Source organism: Ricinus communis, chromosome 6 (assembly GCF_019578655.1).
Source record: "Ricinus communis isolate WT05 ecotype wild-type chromosome 6, ASM1957865v1, whole genome shotgun sequence".
Lineage (NCBI taxonomy): Eukaryota > Viridiplantae > Streptophyta > Magnoliopsida > Malpighiales > Euphorbiaceae > Ricinus > Ricinus communis.
The window spans coordinates 26846557-26874022 of record NC_063261.1 but is presented as its reverse complement, the minus strand read 5'-3'; the positions used below and the strand labels follow the sequence as shown (position 1 = coordinate 26874022).

The following is a 27466-nucleotide window of genomic DNA, read 5'->3' as shown; positions in this document are numbered from 1 at the left end:
AAAAAAGGAAGAAGAAGAAGAAAAAAATATATATAATAAACAAATCTCTTTAATTATTTATCTTTTTATTGGATTTAGAGCATTTGCAGCTGCTTATTCTATGAAGTAGGATTTTAGTGAATGATTCTTTTTGTGATCTTAGGCATTTAATCCTTTGAGCATATACTATTGTTTATCGCACGAATTCCAGCATTTTCATACTTCTATCCAAATCTCTGTACCTTTGCCCTAGCCCCATTACAACCTTGGTAAAGACCCTTTGATTCTGGTATTTACTTATTCACAGTAGCGAAGATATGATTTATGAGCAAGCTTATGGTGAGCGGGTCTTGTGCATTTGCTTTAAGGGATTTGTTATTCACCTAATATACACTTTGAGCGACTTGAGTGATCCCTGTGAGGCATTGGTTCATGATGTTTATATTGAGTTATCATTTAAGTTACTCTTGCATTAATATTATTTCCATTCTTTGTTAATGATTTGTAATTTGATTTATGATTGAGTAACCTTTGAGATGTGTTGAATACTCTCTGTTGTGGACTAGGGGCATAAACTGAAAGGAATTGCTAACTGTAGTTTTATGGGTTGAGTTGTTAATTGCTTGAGGACAAGCAATAGCTTAAGTGTGGGGTAATTTGATGAGCATAGTTTTACACATATTTACTTGCATATTATTGCATATGTTCTTAGCAATTATTGTGCTTTTATTCCTAGATCACCTGTGTTTTATGTTCTTTTGCATTTCAGGAACATTTATAGGACCATCATCGGTGTTTAAGCAATTATAGATCAATACGTGCGGAAACGGACGAGAATTCATCAAGATCGGACAAGAGCCTGCGTTGCACACATTGAGCACGGCCTGAGTCAAGACCGTGCTGACCATCACGGCCTAGACTCTGGCCGTGACCAACCATCAAAACTTGGTCTTCAAAACAATAGTTTGGGCACGGTTTCCGTAGCCAACACGGCCAGCCCATGGTGGCCGGCCGACGGGAGCAACACGGTCATGGTGAAACCCTAGTTGGTGAGATCCACCAAGACGGCCTTGACCACTACCGGTCTTTGAGTTAAATATATAAGAAAAATTCATTTTTCTTAGAGGGAGGGAAAAAGAGTGACATTGAGCCCTAGTGGCTGGTTCGGTTTCTGCACAGTATTAAGTGCGAGAGAGAGTTGCGGGGAGTAAGAATCCCAGAATCACAAGGTTTCGAGTGCAAAACAGTAGTGGAAGCAATTCAAGAGGCAGTTTAGGAGATTAATCAAAGTTTAGATCCAGATTTGGAGTTGTTCATCCAATTCGAGAGAAAAGGGTGTACATGTTTTATTTTCATTATTCTTTCATTGTGATTGATTTCCTAGATTGTTTTAAACATGAACATGATTAGCTAGATTGATTTAATCCATTGGGATTTCTTTACTATGTTGGCTTGATATTATATTGTTGGATTGTTCGAGTTGGTTTTATATTCTTCTTGTTTTTAGTATAAATAAGATTATGCATTATTCATGAGACGTTGTGAATTGTGATGTTTAGATTGCTTTATGAGATTGAGAAATCCGTTTGGCAATTAGAATTTTGAATAACAAGAACTGGTTAATAATCGCTTAGAGATAAGGATAATTAATTAGCCGGATTAAGAATTAACAAAGCTTAATAGAGGCGGATTAAAGCTTAATGCTAATTTAAAAATCAATCGTTAGGAAGAGATTCCAACTTTAAGTTATTAGGTTTAGGAATTCGGTTATCGAGAGAGAGAAACCGAATTCGGTTAAGAATTCGTCCACGGGTAGCATAATTAGACTCACCGATCCTTTATCTTTTATTTAATTGCCAACTAATTTAGATTCCCTTTGGGTTTGTCTTCTTGTCTTGATTATTTCACTTATCAATTACTCCTGCATCTCCCTTAGAACTTAGCTTGTAGTTAATAGTTAGTTTAGAATTTATTCATCATCCATTTTAGGTTAATATAACAAAGAACAAAGGAGTAACTCTGGGCTTTCGCTTTCCCGAGGAATACGACCTTGATACTCGCCATTAGTGCTAGACTGCATCGATAGGTACACTGCCTTAGATTGTAGCTAACACGAGTAGCACACATCACACCTCTTAGAAAGAAATAACTTAAATCAAAATACTTAATAGCATGGCGATACATTTATACAAAACTTCTACCCCGAGCACACGCAATGGAGCCGTAGACAGTCAAGTGAAATCCAATATACGAAATACATGAAATAATTTGATCTATGGATAGCATTGTTGTGGTAAAGGCCATAACGCCAAAGGAATCATTAACACAAGGCATAGAGGGGGAGGTCATAAGCGTCTATACCGTAAAATCGATTTTCGACGGAATGAAAAAGACATATATTGGAGAATCGTAACCATAGAATACGACCCTAATTGAAATGCATACATTTGTCTCATACACTATGGGGACGGTGAGAAGAGATATATTTTACATCCTATAGGGGCTATAATTGGAGATACCATTATTTATGGTACAAAAGTTCCCATAAAAATGGGAAATGCCCTACCTTTGAGTGCGGTTGAACTATTGATTTACGTAATTGGAAGTAACCAATTAGGTTTACGACGAAACCTAGAAATCAATCACTGATCCAAATTGAGTACCTCTATAGGATAGACCTCAACGTAAACCCAAGAGTAAGTGATTGAGTTCAGTAGTTCCTCATAGAAAATTATTGACTTTAGAGATATAGTAATATGGAGAAAATAAATTGTTTCAAGCACCGACAGAACCGGAAGCACCCTTTTTTTCAAAGAGAGGAGGACGGGCTATTCACATTTCATTTGATGGTCAGAGGCGAATTGAAAGCTAAGCAGTGGTAATTCTAAAGATTCCCCGAGGAAAAAATAGAAATGTCTCCTACGTTACCCCTAATATATGGAAGTATCGACGTAATTTCATAGAGTCATTCGGTCTGAATGCTACATGAAGAGCATAAGCCAGATGAAGGAACGAGAAGACCTAGGATGTAGAAGAGCATAACATGAGCGATTTAACAGATTTTGATTCCTATATATCCACTCATTTAGTACTTTTTTTTTCATTTTACGATATATAAGATCCATCTGTATAGATATCATCTACACCTAGAAAGTCGTATACTTTGGAAGAAGCTTGCATAGTTTAGGAAGAGGTTTTGATTGATAAAAAAGAAGATCTACTTCAACCGATATGCCCTTAGGCACGACCACACATAACATAGAAATCACATTTGGAAAGGATGGACAATTAGCTAGAGCTGCAGGTGCTGTAGCGAAACTCATTGCAAAAGAAGGGAAATCGGCCACATTAAAATTACCTTCTGGGGAGGTTCATTTAATATTCAAAAACTGCTCAGCAACAGTCGAACAAGTAGGGAATATTGGGGTGAACTAGAAAAGTTTGGGTAGAGCCGGATCTAAATGTCAGCTAGGTAAGCGTCCTATAGTAAGAGGAGTAGTTATGAACCATAGACCATCCAGTGGGGAGTGGTAAGGAACGATTGGTGAAAAGAACCCATGAACCCCTTGGGGTTATCCTGCACTTGGAAGAAGAAGTAGAAAAAGGAATAAATATAGTGATAATTTGATTCTTCGTCGTCGTAGTAAATAAGAGAAAAAATAGAATTTGTTTCTTCATCTTTTCAAAATAAATAATAAAAAAATAGGAGAAATTAACTGTGACACGTTCACTAAAAAAAATCCTTTTGTAGCAAATCATTTATTAAAAAAAATAAATAAGCTTAAAACAAAAGCAGAAAAAGAAATAATAGTAACGTGGTCCCGGGCATCTACCATTATACCCACAATGATCGGCCATACTATTGCTATCCATAATGGAAAGGAGCATTTACCTATTTATATAACAGATCGTATGGTGGGCCATAAATTGGGAGAATTTGTGCCTACTCTAAATTTCTCGGACATGTAAAAAATGATAATAAATCTTGTCGTTAATTTGTTAATCTTAATTCTTAAATAATTAATATTTAAAATTAATAAAATGAATATTTCATTTTAAATTTAAATAAATATTTAAATATTAAATAAAAATGAATATTAATATTATTAAATAAAAATATTAATATTATTAAATAAAAATATTAATATTATTAAATAAAAAAAGATTGAAATTAATATTAAATAAAATTAATAAAATTAATATTAAATATAAATAAAAAAGAAAATTTCAATTTAATTGAAAATTTTCTTTCATTTTAAAAGTTTCATTTAAATTGAAAAGGAAAATATAGATATTTGAATAGTGAATAGTATTTTGTAATTTAGATTTAGAGTAATAGTAATTTAGAATTAAAGATATGTATATTTATTAGTTTCATTTTACAATTTAAATTTTTTTCTAACTTTTCTCGTTCATTAAAATTATTACTTTATTTATGACATTAAAGAAAAAGAGGTTAATAAATCTTATGATAAATAAAAGAAAGAAAAAGAGAGATCCATATACGGAAAGATATGCTTTAGGCCAATATATATTATGTCCACTCACAAAGCATGAAGAATAATTGATCAGATTCGTGGATGTTCTTATGAAGAAATACTTATGATACTTGAGCTTATGCCTTATCGAGCATGTTATTCCGTTTAAAATTAATTTATTCCGCAACAGCAAACGCTCGCCAAAATATGGGTTTCAACGAAGCCAATTTAATCATTAGTAAAGCCGAAATCAACGAAAGTGCAAAATTAAAACCTCAGGCTCGAGGGCGGGGTTATCTGATAAAAAGATTGACTTGTCATATAACTATTGTATTAAAAAATATATCTTTATATAAAGAATATGAAGAATATAACATATGCTTAAAAAACCGGGGTTGGATAAAAAAAATAAAATCCACAGATGCGACATTTCATGATATGTATAGTAAGTAGTGGGAGATTATGGGACAAAAAATAAATCCACTTGGTTTCCGACTTGGTACAACCCAAAGTCATTATTCTCTTTGGTTTGCTCAACCAAAAAATTACTCTGAGGGTCTACAAGAAAATCAAAAAATAAGAAACTGTATCAAGAATTATGTAAAAAACAATACAAAAATATCTTCTAGTGTTGAGGGAATTGCATGTATAGAGATTCAAAAAAGAATTGATGTGATTCAAGTAATAATATATATGGGATTCAATAAATTATTAATAGAAAGTAAACCTAAACGAATCGAGGAATTACAGATAAATGTACAAAAAGAACTAAATTGTGTGAATCTAAAACTCAATATTGCTATTACAAGAATTTCAAACCCTTATGGGCACCCTAATATTCTTGCAGAATTTATAGCCAGACAATTAAAGAATAGAGTTTCATTTCGCAAAGCAATGAAAAAAGCTATTGAATTAACTGAACAGGCGGATATAAAAGGAATTCAAGTACAAATTGCGGGGCGTCTTGACGGAGAAGAAATTGCACGCGTCGAGTGGATTAGAGAGGGTAGGGTTCCTCTACAAACCATTCGGGCTAAAATTGATTATTGTTCATATACAGTTAGAACCATTTATGGGGTATTAGGCATAAAAATTTGGACATTTCTAGACAAAAAATAATAAACCCTTACTTGACTTGTCTTTACATTCTATCTATTGATAAAACAAAAATGACAAACTCTTTGATTCTTTTTTTTATTATTAAAAAAAGAGAGAATCAATTCAAATTATATTTCTATAGGGTTGAATAAAATAAAAAAATTCAATTGATAATTTGATATAATTGCTATGCTTAGTGTGTGACTCGTTGGGTTTTTAGGTTCAGGATTAAAAAAAAGGATTGACTCATTCTATGAACTAATAAGTATAAATATACAACTAATAACCAAATACAACTAATAACCAACTCATCGCTTTGCATTATCTAGATCCAAGGAAACATTCAAGATATGATATATTGCTTGTATTTTTATTTATTATTGGAGCAATTAAAATCCTTTTTGCACAAACAAAACAAAAAATAAAAGAAAAACCAATATGATTTGTTTAGGAGTTGTAAATCAAAATAAAAATTATGCGGATAAATGGAAGGGTGAAAGAAAGAGAGAAAAAAATATCAATGATCTATGATTCCGATATGTAAGGTCTATGAATCATTAGATAAAGGCTAATATACTAAAGAATCAATACCAATTGATCTATAATGAAACTAATTCATTCATAAAACAAAAGATCAAGAGCCTCGAGCCAATAAAGACTAAGAAGATTGACTCAAGAACAAATCAAATTAGAGGCTTCATTGTAAAATTAAGACCTAACCATTAAAGGAGAAGCGATTCAAATATGTAAATACATAAAATTTTATTGAAAACAAATCTTAATGATTTATTAGTAGGATAGCGAAAGGAACCAAAAGACAATCCATTTATTCTAAAGGATCGTGGATTAGCTCTACAAAACAAATAAAATAAATATTGAAAGAGTAAATATTCGCCTGCGAAATTTTTTAGATTATTGGATTTCTAAATTTTAGCGATCTGATATCATAATTATAATAAATAAATAAATAAATATATATATATATATATATATATATATATATATATACCAATTTCTATTTCTATTCTAATAATCTAATAAAATAGAAAATAATCTAATAAATATATTAGAAATAGATTAGATTAATTAAATAAATTAAGTGAAATCTCAAAGAATCTCATAATTTAGTATATTATTCATCAAACACTTGTATATACATTTCATTCGCGAGGAGCTGTGTCACGACCCCATCCGTGGGCCCGTGACCGGCATTAGGGAATGGATAGGCGTAAGGCCACCAAATCCCGTAGTAAGCCTGACACTCACAACTCAAACAAATCTCATCTCAACTTTCACTATTATTAATGCCATAATTTACAGTAACATTAAATTTTACACAATTAAATCGGTCTGCCAGAAGAACTAGGCGAGACCCGAATCTCAGAAAAAAATTTACAACTGATACATCTACTATTACTACTGCGGAGAATCTAAGATTTTTACAATTTGACATACCAAACCAAACACCACCCGATGATGAAGAAGTCGGGTTATTGAGTAAGAGTAGCAGGAATACAAGCGTCACCGAATCAAAAATAAATAAATGGATCGACCGTCTAGAGTGAGCTAAAATCAAATAATCTGGGGATTATTACATTCTTCACAGAAAATATAGATTATTCGAATCACTATATCAACCATACACATAAATACCAATCATAATATAATCATACCATAATTATTAAATAAATAAGTAAATAAAAATATATTTTTACTTTTACAGGACAAGTAGCTCAGTAGAACCCTAACCCCAAATTCTAGTAGCCTTTTGGCTCTCTTAATCCAATAAGACTGGCGCCCAGAGAGCAATGCTCGACCAGAGACCTTACCTCCACTTTGGTCACTTAAGTATCCAAATAAGCCGGCGCCCAGAGAGCAATGCTCGACCAAGGACCTTTACTCCGGCATCTCATTCCAATAGGATTGGCGCCTAGAGAGCGAAGCTCGACCAGAGTGCTTAACTCCAGTCCGGTTACTTAATATTCACTATCTGCCTAAGCCTTTCAGCCCTCTTATTCCAATAAGACTGGCGCCCAGAGAGCAATGCTCAACCAGGGACCTTACCTCAAGTCTGGTCACTTAAGTATCCAAATAAGCTGGCGCCCAGAGAGCAATGCTCGACCAGGGACCTTACCTCCGGCGATTTCCTCAAATCAGCCCAGAGAGCCATGCTAAACTCATAATAATCTTATTACCTGTCCATGATCATTACCGGTGCGCACGCGGTCCTGATGTAACCCATCAGGCGGCATATTCTACAAGGCCATATTTCCCAAATCGCAATCATCACATTTAATAAATATCATTGTCTAATGAAATCATCCAACATATATCGAAGTAAAGATTAAAGATTTAGGGTAAAGCAACATGCAATTCGTGAGGAAAAAAATAATAACGTTTGTATTATCATAATATTACTAATAATAATATTTATATTATTTTCAATAATTAATAATCAAGTGAAATCATTTATATTGCGATACTAATAATCATATTAAGCATAAATTCTAAAATAGCATATTAAAATTAGACTTAGCAATAGTGCAATGATTAAATGACTTTAGCTCACAGAATTGAGCGACCTCCTAGCTTTGCTCCGGTGCCTCGGTTGGAGCGAGCCGAACAGACAGATCATCTAATTATGGAAAATAATTTATCAATTATGTTGAATAATTACAATTGACCTTAGGTCTAGATTCCTAGGACTGACTGTCTAAGAATCTCGACTCGGGAGAATTCTACCGAAAATCTAGCAGAACCTCCCCTACAACATGGACATTTACCCCACATAAAACGGGTCCAGGACCTGCCAGAAAAACACTAGAAATATCCAACAATTTTACACAACGGGAGTCGGGTCCTCAAGACTTCACTAATTTCCCGACTCCACCACAGAGCACAAAAATCACGAGGCAGGCAAATCGACAGACAATTATTTTTGACTCATAAATATCATCTAATACTCAACACAATCAATAGACACACAATTACACTAAGAATTCCAAAATTAAACATCGCTACCCCACAGTGGACACTAGGAATGGGTAAGCTTAAGGCCACCGAAACCCGTAGTAAGCCTGACACTCACTGATTTAAACAAATCTCATCTCAAATTAATATTATTAAAGCCATAATTTATCTTAACAGCTACATTCTACATAAATACTTGATGCCTTGGGAAAAACTAGGCGAGACTCAAACTCGAAAATTTACAAACTGATACATCTACTATTACTCACCGCGGAGAATCTAAGATTTACCAATTTACATACCAAATCAAATACATCACCCGATGATGAAGGAGTCGGATTCTTGAATAAGAGTCGAGAGGACTATGATTAATCCGAAAAATAAAAATGAGACCGCCGGTCGAGAGTGAGTTAAAATCAAATAATCCGGGGACTATTGCTTCTTCTCGGAAAACATAGATTTTTCAAATCGGTATATCAAACCATACTATAATCATACCCTACTATTTCCTTCACATAAAATATTAATCATTCGAATCAAAATATCAACCATGCACGTAAATACAATCCATATTATAATCATACCACAATAAATTAATAAATGAATAAATAAAAAATATTTTTACTTTTCACGGGACGAGTGGCTCGGTAGAACCCTAAACCCCAAAATCTAGTAGCCATTCGGCTCTCTTAATCCAATAAGGCCCGAGAGCAATGCTCGACCAGGGACCTTACCTCCACCGGTCACTTAAGTATCCAAATAAGCCGCCCCGAGAGCCATGCTCGACCAGGGCAAACCCATAAATATCTTATTACATGTCCATGATCATTACCGGTCGCCTTGATCCGATGTAACCCATCAGTGGCATGTTCTACAAGCCACGTTTCCCAAATCGCAATCACCACATTTAATAAATATTATTGTCTAAAGAAGTCATTCAACTATATCAAAATAACGATTAACAATTTTAAAGTAAGACATCATGCAACTCATGTGGAAAACTGAAAATATTTGATATTATTATAACATTACTAATAATAATATTTATATTATCTTCAATAATTAATAATCCAGTAAAATTAATTACGTTGAGATATTAGTAACCATGTTAAACATAAACTTCCAAAATAGCATATTAAAATCAGACTTAGCAATAGTGCAATGATTAAATGACTTTAACTCACAGGTTTGGCGACCTCCTAGCTCTGCTCCGGTGCCTCAGTTGGAGCGAGCCGAACAGACAGATCATCTAATCACGGAAAACAATTTATCAATACGCTGAGACAATCGATCATTAATCCTAGGTCTAGACTCCTAGGACTGACTGTCTAAGAATCTCGACTCGGGAGAATTCTACCGAAAATCCGGCAGAACCTCCCCTACAACACGAACATTACCCCCCGTAAAAATGGGTCCAGGACCTGCCAAAAAAACACTCCAAATATCCAACAATTTAAACAACGGGAGTCGGGTCCCAAACTTCACTATTTCCCGACTCCGCCACACAGCACAAAACACAAGGCAAGCAAACTGACAGACAATTATTTATGACTCACAAATATCATCAAATACTCAATATAATCCAATAGACACAAATTAAAATCAAAGGATTTCTAAAATTAACGGGCCAAAGAAATATTACCGAGACGCTCGATCGCTCGGTCGACTACCAATGGAGTCCGATCGACGATCCGAACACACCATCGGACTCACAACGACGCGCTGAAGACGATTCTTGCTTCCGATTTTCCGATCCGACACCCGATCGTCCGGAAAAATTTGCGGACGATCACGGCCGTCGATTCGCAAACGAAGCCCGATCGCCACGAAACCAGTGCCATCGCGAAGCTTGAGCTGAGGAGAGTCGGGATACGTCCTCCGATCGTCCATCCTCCGGTCGAGACATCATGGGAAAAATGCGGCTGCCCCTACTTTCTCTCTCCACCGGATCTTCCGGCCGCCAAAACAAAGCCGAGGGCCGAGAGGAGTCGATCGGCGCAAGATCGGCGACCAAGCCGGAAGCGCCAAGACGGAAGCTTCATCTTCCTCCTCGCTGGTCAACCGGCCAGCCCCTGGCACGAGGCGGCCCGACTCCTTCCTCCGCGCGCTCCTCTCTCTCCCCCGACATCTCTCTTCCTCCCTTCTTCTTCCCCGACTTCCATTCCTTTCAATATCGACATTAGGCCCCCGAACTTTTCCTTATTGCAATTTGGTCCCTCAACTTTCTTAATTACTTACAATTTCATCCCGCAGAATTCCAATTTGACCCCCAAACTTCTTTTTAGCCTTTCAATTAAGCCCTTAACTATTTAATTTGGGCCAAATTAGAATTACTGAAAATACACAATTACACAAATACCCCTGACCGACATATTTATTTACAAAAATACCAAACTCACAAATTTCCATTAAACCCTCATAAAAAATAAAATTATACTTTCAATCCTTATTCCAAAATAAATTTCCAATTTAGTCCTAACACACAATTAAATTAAATAATCAATTTCCAACTTAAAATTTAATACTACTAATCAATTATAATACCAATTTTTCCAAAATTCTTTTATAAACATCCTTTACAATTCTACCAAAATTTTTTAATTATATAATTTTACTTATATAAATATGCATTTGGAAAAAAAATTTGAATAACCAAAATATAATCATTTCAAATTAAACCCAATAATAATGAAGCTAAAATTAACTTAAATAAAAACTCATTATTAAATATATAAAAATTTCGGGTGTTACATTAATAGGCCAGAGAAAATTACCAAGACGCTTGATCGCTCGGTCGACTCGCCTCTAGCCGCTGGAGTCCGATCGACGATCCGAACACACCATCGGACTAGAAACGACGCATTGACAATGATCCCCGCTTTCGATTTTTGGATCTGACTCCCGATCATCCGGAGAGAATTTTCGGATGATCTCGGCCGTCGATTCGCAAACGAAGTCCGATCGCCACGAAACCGATGCCATTGTGAAGCTTGAGCTGAGGAGAGTCGAAATATGTCCTCCGATCGTCCATCCTCATGAGCTCACCGCCACCTACCGAACTCCTCCTCACCAAAGCCACCGCGAAAGGAAGCCTTTAACTTACCAGTCAATTTGAGACTGAGATCGCAGCCAACGGATGCCGGAAATGGCCAGAACGGTAGCGAGAAAACCGCTGCCACCTCACGCACACTCTCGCCGATCGCGCTAGCCCCTCGCGCGGTTGCCACGCCATGCCTTTTCTCTCTCCCGATAATTCTCTCCTCTTCCTTTCTTCTTTTTCTTCTTTCTTTTTCCTTCCATATCCACATCAGGCCCCTGAACGTTTCATTATTACAATTTGGTCCCTCAACTTTCTTAATTACTTGCAATTTTGACCTGCAAAATTTTCAATTAACCCTTAAACGTTTCTTTAGCCTTTCAATTAAGCCCCTAACTACTTAATTTGGGCCAAAAAGAATTAGTGAAAATACATAATTACCTAAACACCCTTGGCCGACATATTTTTATTTACAAAAATACCAAACATCTAAATTTCCATTAAAATCCATATTTAATAAAATTATACCTTTTAGTCCTCATCCAAAATTTTTTTTTTCAATTTAGTACAAAAGCATAATTAATTTAAATAATCAATTTGCTAAATATTTTCCAACTTAAAATTTAATACCACTAGTTAATTAAAATACCAATCTCCCCAAAATTATTTTATAAAAGCATCCTTTACAATTTCTACCATAATTTTCCAATATATGATTTTATTTATATATATTACATATACATTGGGAAAAAATTAGAATAACTAAAAATATAATTTACCCTTCAAGTAATTTACTTGATTAATATCTTAAAATTTCAAACTAATTGGGTATAGAAAAATAACTCATTCAATTGACTAATATTAAAATTTCCATTAAATCATTTCAAATTAAACCAAATAAAAATAAAGCTAAAATTAACTTAAATAAAAACTCATTATTAAATATATAAAAATTCTGGATATTACAAGCTGGATGAGAAGAAACTCTCATGTCCGGTTCTGTAGTAGAGATGGAATTGAGAAACAACCATCAACTATAACCCAAAAAGAACCCGATTCTGTAAATAATATAGAGGAAGAATGAAAGGAATAGCTTTTCAAGGTAATCGTATTTGTTTCGGCAAATATGCTCTTCAGGCACTTGAACCCGCTTGGATTACATCTAGACAAATAGAAGCGGGACGATGGGCAATGACATGAAATGCAAGCTGCGGTGGACAAATATGGGTACACATATTTCCTGACAAACCAGTTACTTTAAGACCTACTGAAACACGTATGGGTTCGGGGAAAGGATCTCTTGAATATTGGGTGGCTGTCATTAAACCAGGTAGAATACTTTATGAAATGAGTGGAGTAGCAGAAAACATAGCAAGAAGGGCTATTTTAATAGCAGCATAAAAAATGCCTATACGAACTCAATTCATTATTTCGGGATAGGAATATAGAACATTTCGGGATATGAATATAGAACTAAAGGAAAAAGACTTTTGTTTTGGGGTGCTAAAATAAATCGAAAGTTTTTTTTTGTTTTGGACAAACAATATATCTTTTTTTCCTTTGCATTAAAATAACAGATAAAAGAAATGATATGATCCAATATCAGACCCATTTGAATGTAGCAGATAATAGCGGAGCCCGAGAATTAATGTCTATTCGAATCATAGGGACTAGTAATACCAATATGCTCATATTGGTGACGTTATTGTTGCTGTGATCAAGGAAGCGGCATCAAATTCACCTCTAGAAAGATCAGAAGTAATCAAAACTGTAATTGTACGTACTTGTAAAGAACTCAAATGTGATAACGGTATGATAATACGATATGATGACAATGCTACAGTTGTCATTGATCAAGAAGGAAATCCAAAGGGAACTCAAATTTTTGGTGCAATCGCTCGAGAATGAGACAGTTAAATTTTACTAAAATAGTTTCATTAGCGCCTGAAGTATTATAAAATAAAAAATTCTAAATAAAATAGAAGATAATACCATTTAAAATTAAGATGAGACTATGATCTGAGTTCTAGTATATAGTTATAGTATTTTTATATAGTTTTTATTGTATAGTTATAGTATTTGAATAAAAATGAAATAGAATTTCATTAGTAAATTGTGTTTCACGCATATACCTTTAATAAAATAAGTAATTCAAAAAAAAGAAAAAAAAGAAAAAAAAGTATGTTGATTATATCAAAACTAGAGAGAAATAAAAAATTTAGTTTATCATGGGCAGGGATCCTATTACTGAGATAATACCCTCTATACGAAATGCTGACATGAATAGAAAAGGAACCATTCGAATAGCATTCACTAACATCACTGAAAAAATTATTAAAATACTTTTACGAGAAGGTTTTATTGAAAATGTCAGGAAACACTAGGAAGGCAACAATTTTTTTTTGGTTTTAACCCTACGACATAGAAGGAAGAGGAAGGGACCCTATAGAACTAGTCTAAATTTAAAACGGATTAGCCGACCTGGTCTACGAATCTATTCTAACTATTAAAAAATTCTTAGAATTTTGGGCGGGATGGGTATTGTAATTCTTTCTACTTCTCGGGGTATAATGACCGACCGAGAAGCTCGACTAGAAAGAATCGGTGGAGAAATCTTGTGTTATATATGGTAATCTTTCGGATATCCGAATTGTATCCCAACTTCTTATTTGTGAAAAAAAAAGAGAAAGAAGAGGTTTCTAATATCATTCCTCTTACATTAACTGATACTTGAAGGGGATTTTAGATGGAATGAAAGAACAAAAAATGGATTCAATTTGGGAAGGTTAAATTTCTAAATAACTTTTTCTATAGTATGTTCCAAGTTCCTTTAGATAATGAAGATCTGGTTTTAGGTTATGCTTCAGGAAGGATCCAACATAGGTTTTTTTATACCTATACTGCTCAGAAATAGTGTTAAGTATTTAGAATTTGACCAGAGCACTTCTAATTTATAGACTCCGTAACAAATAAAGATTTGAATGATTAGTCAGTTTTTTTTTTCAACTTAAAAAGTCCTTTCACTTTCATCACTTTTAAAGGATACAATTCGTGATTTCAAAGTTTAAAGAAACTTATTTTCTTCAAAAAAGTATGTATATTCAAAATTTAAGGGACGGCAAATATGAAAATAAGAGCTTCTGTTTATAAAATTTGTGAAAAATGTCGACTGATACGTAGACGGGAGCGAATTATAGTAATTTGCTTTAACCCGAGACATAAACAAAGACAAGGATAATCTTGCTAAGCAAAAATGCTCTAAAGGATTTGATGTACAAATAAAAAAATGTATAAATAAAAAAAGGATCTATTTTGACATGAAATGGATATATCCATAGACCTCTGACTTATATTTATGAGATAATAAAATATGGCAAAACCTTTACCAAGAAATGGTTCACGTAGGAATGGACGTATTGGTTCACGTAAGAGTGCGCATAAAATACCAAAAGGAGTTATTTATGTTCAAGCAAGTTTCAACAATACTAATATGACCATTACAGATGTACGGGGTTGAGTGATTTCTTGGTCCTCCGTCGGCACTTGTGGATTCAGGGGCACAAGAAGAGGAATGCCATTTGCAGCTCAAACTGCAGCAAGAAATGCTATTCGAACAATAGTGGATCAAGGTATGCAACGGGCAGAAGTCATGATAAAAGGTCCTGGTCTCGGGCGAGATGCAGCATTAAGAGCTATTCGTAGAAGTGGTATATTATTAAGCTTCGTCCGGGATGTAACCCCTATGGCACATAATGGTTGTAGGCCCCCTAAAAGAAGGCGTGTGTAAATATAAATATTGAAGAGATTTCAAGAGACAAGAGAAATAAATAATTCAATGATTTCAATATTATTATGATTCGAGAGAAAGTAACAATATCTACTCGAACACTGTAGTGTAAATGTGTTGAATCAAGAACTGATAATAAGCGTCTTTTTTATGGACGCTTTATTCTGTCACCACTTATGAAAGGCCAAGCCGACACAATAGGCATTGCGACACGAAGAGCTTTGCTTGGAGAAATCGAAGGAACATGTATCACACGTGCAAAATCTGAGAAAATACCACACGAATTCTCGACTATAGCAGGTATTCAAGAATCAATACATGAAATTTTAATGAATTTGAAAGAAATTTTATTGAGAAGTAATTTGTATGGAACTTGTGACGCGTCTATTTGTGTCAAGGGTCCTGGATATATAACTGCTCAAGACATCATTTTACCGCCTTTTGTAGAAATCATTGATAATACACAGCATATCGCTAGCCTAATGGAACCAATTGATTTGTGTATTGGATTACAAATCGAGAGAAATTGCGGCTATCGTATAAAACCGACAAATAACTTTCACGATGGAAGTTATCCTATAGATGCTGTATTTATACCTGTTCGAAATGCGAATCACAGTATTCATTCTTATGGAAATGCGAATAAAAAGCAAGAGATACTTTTTCTCGAAATATGGACAAATGGGAGTTTAACTCCTAAAGAAGCACTTCATGAAGCCTCCCAGAATTTGATTGATTTATTTATTCCTTTTCTACATGCAGAAGAAGAAAACTTCCATTTAGAAAAAAATCAAGACAAGGTTACTTTACCTCTTTTTACCTTTTATGATAGGTTGACTAAATTAAGAAAAAATCAAAACGAAATAACATTAAAATATGTTTTTATTGACCAATCAGAATTGACTCCTAAGATCTATAATTGCCTCAAAAGATCTAATATACATACATTATCGGACCTTTTGAATAAGAGTCAAGAGGATCTTATGAAAATTGAACATTTTCGTATAGATTATGTAAAACATATATTGGGTATTCTAGAAATAGAAAAAATTTTGTAATTTAATTTTTTTAACCAAAGAATAAAATATAAATCCGATAGATGTTATCTAGGGAGAATTCACTTTGAAGCGACTATTCCCTAGATAGACATACACGTCATGATATTTTATTTTACAATTGAATCAATTTAAAAAAGACCTAAAGTTAGGGATTTATCAATAGGCAATGTTGCTCCAATACCTAACCAAAGACTCTGCATTACCAACCAAAAGACGGTTGTCGCCAGGCTGAATGACGAAAATGGATTTTGGAATTTATTAACATTCTCCAAAAGTGTTTGTTAATAATCTTGCAGGTACTGAAACCATTAAAAGAACACCCAATAACTTATTGGGTATTGTACGAAGTATTTGAAATACAGGAAAGAAATACCATTCAAGCATTATTTCCAAAGGAGTTGCAAATGGATCCGCAGGTTCACCAATCATTAATGGATCTAGAACCGCTAATCCTACATTGCATGCAATAGTACCTAGAATTACTATCGGAAAAATATATAAAAGATCATTGGGCCATGCGGGTTCTCCGTAATAATTATGACCCATTCCTTTAGCCTTAGTCCTTAATACAGGATCATTCAAGTTAGGTTTTTTTGTTATTGGGATAGGTGAATTCTTATAAATCCATCCTCTGAAGGAACCGAACATGATAATTTTTCATCATCCAGCTCGAGCAAGAATCAAACGAATCAAATAGATCCATATAAAAAAAAATCTTGTATTTATAGATCTTATAAAATGTAAAATGTTAGCCATGTCTACTCATATATGAATGATTTTATGTAATATTATGTAATAAAAAATTGACTGGATTCCTTTTCCCATAGTTGCAATTAATTATCCATTGCAAGGAATTCATTCTTATAGGTAAATGCTCAATACCCAAGTAGGCCTAAAAGGTGATCATGATTAAGTGCTTTTTGGCTCGTCTCAGACCTTTCGATTGGCCTTTATCTCAGAAAAATATCGAGACTTTTTACATACAAAGGATTTACTTGTTATCAATATAGTTTTGCCTATGTCATTCTTTAGATCCCTTATTTCATTTCACTCCGATAGTATCATAAATCGGATCAATGCAGAGGAAATGACTGCATTTTGATACTATAAAGTATTAAGTAATCTATAAAGTATTAAGTAATAAAGTAAAGGAAATAAATAAAATAAAACATATAAATAAAATAGGTAAAATAGAATATAGATTCTACCATATCGCTTATTCTACTTGGTTTTACGGAGCCTGTTCATGCACAACATGATTGGATCTTATCATAGAAAAGATTCTCTTCAAGTGAACCAGCCTATCCTCATCGTATGGGGCACCATGATGCGAGTTGGAACAAAGACACATTTGGTTATTAATTCCAATGTGGCGGATAAGAGCATATATCCGCGCGGCCAAATCAATAGTCCAAGTCACACACTCCCATAATCCATTTTTCTCTTAGGAGAATTCGCTTCAACTATTCATGTAAAATAAAAAAAAATTGGTGTTGAAGGGAAATATCCAAATACATGTCTTATTCTTTTCAGTAATCCATATTTATAGCAATGAAATACTATTCTTCCTCCCCAAAGCGATCAATGGTTGGTTACAAATATTTATAATCTATATTCTCTATACTATAAAGGGCCTGAAATACCTTGCTTACGTATCATTGGAAAGTGCATTAACATAAATACGACAGTAAGAAAAGGTAATACAAAAGTGTGTAAACTATAAAAACAAGTCAAAGTGGATCGTCCTACACTAGCACTTCCACGTAATAACTCTACCAAAGACGATCTTATTGTAGGAATAGCTTTTGGCACGCCTGTTACAATTTTTACTGCCCAATAACCAATCTAGTCCCAAGGCAAGGAATAACCAGTTACACCAAAAGATGCGGTCAATACAGCAAGAACCACACCTGTAACCCAAGTCAATTCACGAGGTTTTTTAAAGCCACCAGTGAGATACACACGAAATACGTGCAGGACCATCATTAAAACCATCATACTTGCCGACCATCGATGAAATGATCGGATTAACCAACCAAAGTTAGCTTCAGTCATTATGTATTGAACAAAAGCAAAAGCCTCAATAACGGTCGGACGGTAGTAAAAAGTCATAGCAAACCCCGTAGCTACTTGTACTAAAAAATAAGTAAGCGTAATTCCTCCTAAACAATAAAATATGTTGACGTGGGGAGGAACATATTTACTAGTTATATCATCTGCAATCGCTCGAATCTCGAGACGTTCTTTGAACCAATCATAAACTTTATTGAGATAGGTAAACCAGAGGGCCTCCCCCTCCGAGAACCGTATATGAAAATTTCATCTCGTACGGCTCAAACGGAACCACCAAAATACTAGTTGAAATGGATATGGGTAATAGAATAGAAACTTCTTAATCCTATGATTCAACAGTTTTCTTTGAAGATGATGTTACGAAAAAAGAAAAATCCAAAAACTCTTCTTTAAAAACTCTTCTTTATGGTTATAATGCCAAAATATCAAGTTGGCTCATTCATCTCTTGGTGTTGATTATTACATGCCTCTTGAATCTTCTATTTACCCATTTTTTTCGTATTTTTTTTGTATGTAATGCAGCCTTACTGTTGTTTTCATTATTATTGATAGGAATTTTCTTGTTAAGATCCTATAAATCGATTGAAACCTCAGATTCATATTAGAACCATGATGACTTAATAAAAACTTCATACTAAGTCCAAAGATTCCCTGAGTAAGAACCATTTACCATCACTTATTCACTGAATAAATATAATGAGTAAAAATTCAAAGAAAGGTTTGTCCTTTGATCAAACATAGAAAAAGAGGAGGAAAAATCTTTCAATTTATACCTTCTAATTCTTTGAAATTTTTTGGAATCTGGTCACGGGATCTGAATATTAAGTATGAATCACAGTTCTAATACTTCATAATCTATTTCATATATTCCGTGCTCCGGATACTAAAATAAATACCTGACGAGGTAAAAAATCATCTCTATCAAGACGACAGGCCCACTCTCTGTACTATCAATAGGATCAATTATAACAAGTCGCACACTCATATTCCAAAAATACAGAAAGAAAGAAATTTCACGATCGAACTACCAAAATAGAATCAAAAATCTGAGACCAAGCCAAAATGCTTCTTTTGTATTGAAAAACTAGGACTTAGCGGTTATTGTAAATCTAATTCATTGAGATTCCGTCTAGTAAAACAAAAGAATTATAAATCTCCAAAATAATAGATAGGAATACCACAAATAGAGCCATTGCGACACCATCAAAGGAGTAGTTACCCATCCAGGGAGCTACTTTACCATATTCCGAATTCAATGGTTTTAATAAATCCCCTACAACAGTTCGTCTTGGACCAGATCTAGAACTACTCTCTACACTTTGTGTAGCCATAAATCCTATTTGTATTAATTGAGATCTGTTGACTTTGTATACCATTCCGTTATAAATAAATGATCTTATCATAGATCCATTGTGGTCTTGAAATTAAATTATATAATAATGGAAACAGCAACCCTAGTCGCCATCTTTATATCTGGTTTACTTGTAACTTTTACTGGGTATGCCTTATATACTGCTTTTGGGCAACCCTCTCAACAACTAAGATATCCATTCGAGGAACACGGGGACTAGTTGAAGTAAAGAGCCTCCCAATATTGGGAGGCTTTTTACTTTAATTAAGATAACGGAAAATTATTTTATCTTTTTAGTTGGAACTTTAGGTGGTTCGCGAAAAAAGATAGCGAAAAAAATGATTTCTAAAGTTGAGACTAAAAGGAATTTATAAACCAATACTTCCATAAATTCAATCGTGGTTTACAATTATAGCTTCCATACTTATTTATTTGAAATCGTCTCCCGGATAAAAAAAGAACAAGATTCAAAGAAAGGACGGCAATTCAAATTCAGATATCTCTAGTACCTTGTGTCAAATTACAAAAATAAAATAGAATAGAGGCAGAAAGTAAGAGATATCAAATATTGTATCAGACTACCTGTCTTCTTATAGTTGGATCTCCAATTTTTTGGAATGCTCCAAATTCCACTTGAACATCTAAATCTGGATCAATGCCAGCAAAAACATCTCTGAACAAAGTTCGAGCACCATGCCAAATGTGTCCGAAAAGAGAAGCGAAATAACTAAGCATGTCCAAAAGTAAACCAACCCTTGGACTCTACGAAAATACCATCGGATTTCAAAGTGGCGCGATCTAATTCAAAACTTTCACCCGATTGTAGTAGTCCTAGCATATTTTCAGATGGCGAGGATCTCGCGGCTTGCTAACTTGATTTTAGTTCGCCACTATAGAACTCAATGATTACACCTACTTGTTCGACACTATACTTTGACTCTACCCTTCGAAAAGGAACATCGGCTCTAACAATTCCATCTCCGTCTACCAAAACAACTGGAAATGTTTCAAAAAAAGTAGGCATACGACGTACAAAAAGCTCACGCTCTTCTTTATCTCTAAAGATAGGATGTCCTAACCACCCAACAGCTATTCCATCTTCGTTGTCCATTGAGCCTACTTTGAACAATCCACCTTTTGCCGGCCAACCCAGCACTAACTCTTCGATATATTTCTTGCTGGAAGTATCCTTGATCCCATTGATAACGAGTGGGACCAAATAATTCAATCGGAGTAGTTCTTTGAACCATACCATAGTTCCAAGAACAACGCAACAACAAAAGCTGACAACAACGGCGATACTACTGGAAAGGCAGTTTCAATATTTCTCATACGTAATCCATTGTATAAACATTGGGGTGGGCACTAAGATGGAATAGGCCCTGTCTACCCGACTGTACCTACCCTGAATATGATGAGAGGTTATTCCTCTTAGAACAAAAGGATCAAACCCTTCCACACCCTATGCTAGACTTACAGGTTGTACCTTTCCAGTTAGTCCATGAGGATCGGATACCCATATTCCAGGACCATACAACCCAGTTACATGAAAAGCACCAAACCCAAAGCAAGCCACCCCTGAGAGATATAAATGGATTCCAAAGATCTTTGGCAAATCCAAAGAAGGTTTTCCTGTACATTCATCATAAAATATTCTAGATCCCAATACACCCAATGCTAAATAGTTGCCAAGAAACACAAGCCAGAAAACACAATATGCGCCCCAGCCATGCCTTCATAACTCTAAATACCCGAATTTGTTATAATTCCTCCTGTGATACTTCAACCACCCAATGAATTGGTTATTCCTAAACGAGTCATGAATGGTATAACGAACATACCTTGTCTTTATATATTATATATATATATAAATATAAACTTATTGATTCCATGTATAAAATATTATAAAGGTTATTATTATTAAGACAATAAATTCATTGTTACGTTTTCACATCAAAGTGAAATAGAGTACTTAAAATTTTTCTGTCATTTAATGCCTATTGGTGTTCCAAAAGTCCCTTTTCGAAATCCTGGGGAAGACGATTCCATTTGGATTGACGTATAATGCGACTTGTCAGATATATTGGGTCATACGGGATTCCCTCGTTCTCTCTCTCGATTGAGATATCCTTGGTTTCGCCCAAGAAAGATTGATTAAATCATCCAAAATTTGGAGCATGAAATGCAATGAAGTCCAATTAAATCTATGCTTTTGAGGTACTCAGATTAATATTATATATATCAATTAGAATAATTTATGGTTGGCTTGTTTGGACCAAAAAAATGAAGTATCCAGGCTCCGTTTAAAAGAACCCAATTGGTAATATATCTATTACGATTACTGCTTGTATCATATTCTATTTATGAAGTTGAAATAATTATGAAGTTGAAATAATTTCAAACTGCTAATCATACTCAATCGAATAATATAATAATGAATATGTCAAATATTTGGCAGAAGACGTGAAATGAATTAAATAAATAAAAGGAAGTTGTAACAAAAAGACGCGGTATTGGGGCATTTGCTCTATATGTGCAAATAAAAATCGAGGAAATCTTTACTCAGAGTAGAGCACAAACCTAAAAGAATTGAAGAAACCCATTCAGGAACAAGATAATGCCATCGTGATTTGAATTGAATCTCGATGAAAAAATACATCAATGAGAAGTTTGTTTGATAAGTTTAATAATCCTTTTATCTTTATAGGGAAATTTTTTTTTATTTTATAGGTAAACAGGTTAAAACTCATCTTTCTTGAAAATTGGAAGAAAAGCCCTTTCATTAGCATTATAAATTAGAAAAAAAGAGTTAAGTTAAAAAGTACTCACTATCAAAAAAGGAAGGTTGGAATCTACACATTGATTCTTTATTTTATTTTCATCGATTTTTGTTGAACCGTATGCATCAAAAGGTGCACGTACGGCTCCTAGAAGATAGAATTTCATCTTAATCAACTGACTTTATCGAGAAAGATTACTTTTTTTAGGTCAAGATGTTGATAGCGAGATCTCGAATCAACTTATTGGTCTTATGGTATATCTCAGTATAGAGAGCGAGACTAAAGATTTGTATTTGTTTATAAACTCTCATGGCGAATGGGTAATACCCGGAATAGCTATTTATGATACTATGCAATTTGTGTGACCAGATGTACAAACAGTATGCATGGGATTAGCTGCTTCAATGGCATCTTTTATCCTAGTTGGAGGAAAAATTACCTAACGTTTAGCATTCCCTCATGCTTGGCGCCAATGGGTTTTTATTTGAAAGAAACAAGAAAACTATGCCTTCGCCATATGAAATATTGAAATATAAATATTAAGTAATAATAGCATGGCGAATTCTGATATAGATATAAGAATTGTTATTTTAAACATTAGATTATGTATCGAAGAGTAGTATGAGATATTAAGTAAGGGTATTTCTGATTTTATTCTATCGATCTATTTCAGCGTATTTGCGTCACAAACTTTTTGTTTTCACACCGGAAACGTAACATTATTTATGTTAAAAAATAAAAAGAGTACGAAAGAAGAGATTTATTTTCAAATAAAAAAAAACTTTGGGATTGCTAAATCACTGATGAAATAAAGCAACGAGACCACCATAGTATTTTGTTTTATTTTTTAACTCCTCCAAAGATAAGGAAAGGGTGGTTATTGGATCATTTACTGATTTAAACCTAATAAACTCTATGTTTTTATTCGATAAAAAAGGTAAGTAAAAGTGAATTCCATTGTGGGCCGGAGCGTATGCATGTAATGCGTAAACAATGCTTTAGTTGGTTCAATTCTATCTTTTTTTCTTATTATTCTTTATCTCTTCTCGTCATCTTTTTATTTATTATGCGAGATAGATTAGCCATTTTTTCTTATATCATCGGGTAATGATTCATCAACCTATTGCTGGTTTTTATGAGGCCCAAATAGGAGAATTTGTCACAGGCGGAAGAACTACTAAAACTACATGAAATCCTCACAAGGATTTATGCACAAAGAATGGGAAAACCTTTATGGGTTGTATCCGAAGACATGGAAAGAGATGTTTTTATGTCGCAGCAGGCTTCCAAGCTCATGGAATTGTTGATCTTGTAGCAGTTGCATAAGACATAGCAGACATAGCGACGCGTAAATCACGAAATTGAATATTTTTTCTTACCGGACTTTCAATTTCAATTAAGTATTCTTTAATATTCTATTAATTATTTAATAATTATTTAATAATAAAATATTAATATAGAAAAATTCATAATCATCCGGTTAGGATCGATCTAAACCAGCCCATTATGCATATGATTCAACATGCCAACTATTAAACAACTTATTAGAAACACAAGACAGCCAAATCAAAATATCACCAAATCCCGCTCGCTTCTGGAGGATGTCCTCGGCCGAGGAACATGTACTAGGGTGTATGTGTGACTTGTTTAGATCGTGAACTTGGACAAAAGAAAACTTTTTTCAATATCTATGATCAGTATGGATGAATAAGATAGAATAGAAGACTCCCCTTCATTATCTAAAAAAAAAATGATCTATCATATTCGTCTATTGTGTGTCAAATTTACGGTTTCATTGCTGCAACCTCAATTTTCAATTTAAAACGAGAAAGAGTTTCCCATTGGTAACAAATGATTATCCTTTAAGCGGGGTAAATCTTATTAATCTTATTTAAATTAAAAGGCCAAAAATTATATCCCTACTCTTGCAAGAACGGACTAACATGGTCAACTAATTAGAAAATCCTCATAATTAAATACCGTTACTGTATAGACGGATCTCCTTATGAAAGACCTATTACTAGATAATTCATGGGTAAAGCCAAAAAGTGTGAAATGTACATGTTAACAATAGCATTGATTAAATGATTAAATATTTATTATATTAAATGATTAAATAAGGAGGGGCTCCGGTGTATAGAGAAGACCTCACCGTTTAAGAAGTAACCATAGAAACGATGGAACCCACTATTATTTCTATTATTTATTTATCTATTTCTATATTTTTATTTACTAATTTTTTATTATAATTTTGTTTGATACCTAATATCAATAAAGTTTCTTATTTCGAGGTGAAATGCCTCGAAAGAAAAAATCGTGGTTGGGAAGGTTATAGTAGCAAAAGCGGTTGGAATTATTATTTTATACACTGGAAGAATCCGTTTTGTTATTATAGAAAAGGGGAAAAGAATAACTGAAAGAAAGGAAATCAACTAGTTATTTATCCAAGTTTTGTTTATTCAACGACCAGAACTAGACGAGGATATATAGCTCGGAGGCGTAGAACAAAAATTCGTTTATTCGCATCAAGCTTTCACGGGGCTCATTCAAGACTTACTCGAACTATTATTCAACAAAAAATAAGAGCTTTGGCTTTGGCCCATCGGGATAGAGATAGGCAAAAAAGAAATTTTTGTCGTTTGTGGGTCACTCAGATAAATGCAGTAATTCATGAGAATAGGGTATCCTCTAGTTATAGTAGATTAATAAATAATCTGTACAAGAGACAGTTACTTCTTAATCGTAAAATACTTGCACAAATAGCTATATTAAATAGGAATTGCCTTTATATGATTTCCAATGACATTATAAAATAAGGAAATTGGAAAGAATCTATGAAATATTTTACATGGAATTCCTTGAAGAATGAATTCCGGGAAGGTAGAATAGAAATTAGTATGATAAAATATGATGATAATATAATCAAGTATAAAGTAGTCAAACTGAACAAAAACATTCAATAAAAAAAATATTTCTTCTTACCCAACTTATTTTTTTTCTTATGACACGACACTCAAATTTTGATTTTCGGATTTTTTGAACAAAACATTAATCTAGGTTTAAATTATATTCGGATTTGAATTTTGATTCAATTGAGGAGTAAGCCTATTTTTCTGGTTCTAAGATCAGTAGTTATAGTGACCAGCTCGCTTTTTTTCAAATTGTTTTTCATTATTAAGAAAAGGTAACGAAGATAAAATATGAGCTTGTTTTATAGCAATAGTAATTAATCGTTGTTGTTTTAAACTCAATATATTCACCCATCTAGATAATATTTTTCCCTGTCCACTAATAAATCGACTAATTAAACTCATGTTTCTATAATCAATTCGATCCCCCGATTGGATCGGGGGCAAACGCCTACGAAAAGATCACTTGGACTTAAGAAAAGGCCGTTTGGATTTATCCATGGTTTGTTTATTCCTTATTTCGAAAATCCTATTTCGTTCAATTGGATCAAAAATGATTTAGAATTAAGAAATAGGATTTTGCTTGTTTATTTTATATTTAAATATATATATATATATATATATATAATTTTAATATATGTTAATGTTAATATATATTAACAATATATTAACATAACATATTATATATTAATATGTCATTTATGTCATTTTTTCATCTTTCTTGTAAAGGTAACACACAGGCGACCAGTTCCGTCTATTTCTTTATCTCTCCGTGAATTGTATGTTTGTAACAATAGGGACATAATTTTCTTAATTCCAATCGACTAGGCATATTATGTCGATTCTTTTGAGTAATATATCTGGAAATACCTGTTGATTTTTTATTAAAACTGTTTTGAACACAACTAGTACATTCTAAAATGATCCTTACTTGGACATCTTTACCCTTGGCCATGAACCTCCTTAGGGTTTTTATTCACTCAACTCTTCGATTTTTCGATCCGAAGTGAAGAAGAAAGGAACGAAAAAAATATAAGTTGCTAACTCGAAATCCAATTTTGAAAGATTTCATTGCAACTAATATAGGAATAATAAGTAATACAAAGATTCTAAACTATATTTAGATTATAAGTTTAGATTAGAATCACAGTACAATATTTCATTTAAGCATCTTGTATAATATTGTTGCAATAATCAAATTTCTACTTCCCTTCTCTTATCCTAATTTAATAATTTAATTGAAGTTAGTTTACTTTACTTGAAGCTGGAGCCCCAAGTTCCGAATTTTATTTTGCTGCGGTTGAATCCACTTTTATTCTTTTTTCTTTTCTAACTTATTCTAATTAAATAAAAAAAGAGGAAGGGGGCAGTAGTCACAAATATTTAATTGTATCTCTAATCTTCTTCACCCCCCGCACGCGCACGTTAATAACTAGAATGAAAAAAAGGGGAATGTCAACGTATCCGGGAAAAAACGATTGATCTCAATAAATAGACCTGCTAAAGACGCAAACCATATAGTACTTATTACCGGTGCCACAGATAGATATGTTTTTAGATCTCGCATTTAAAACCCTCCTTCTTTATTCTTTATTGTTATTGTAATAAATAATGTTTATTTTATTGTAATAATATATAATCATTATACATATATAATCAGACGTATATGTAGTTAAAGGACACTTGCATTTGTTTTGTAAGTAGGATCTCTAATTCAAACTAAAATGTACAACAATTTGCTAGATAAGATTTTCCTTTTCTTAAACAAAGAAAAAATGTCCTCTCGAGCATTCACGAAATTTATGTAAGTTTATTAGTACGTAAGTTTATCATTATATTTTATTATTACGTAAGTATATCATTATATAATAAGATATAATAAGCGATATTATTATATAATATATGAATATAATATAAGATATGAGATCAAAAAGAAAAAGTATATC

At 33.5% G+C, this 27466-nt stretch overlaps 3 pseudogenes; 1 reads left to right on the top strand and 2 right to left on the bottom strand.

The window, feature by feature from the left end:
• Positions 1-15319: 15319 nt before the first annotated feature.
• On the top strand, positions 15320-16407 carry LOC125370331 (annotated as a pseudogene).
• Positions 16402-17219, bottom strand: LOC125368573 (annotated as a pseudogene).
• A 3005-nt stretch (positions 17220-20224) lies between these two features.
• Positions 20225-21769, bottom strand: LOC107261628 (annotated as a pseudogene).
• Positions 21770-27466: the final 5697 nt, after the last annotated feature.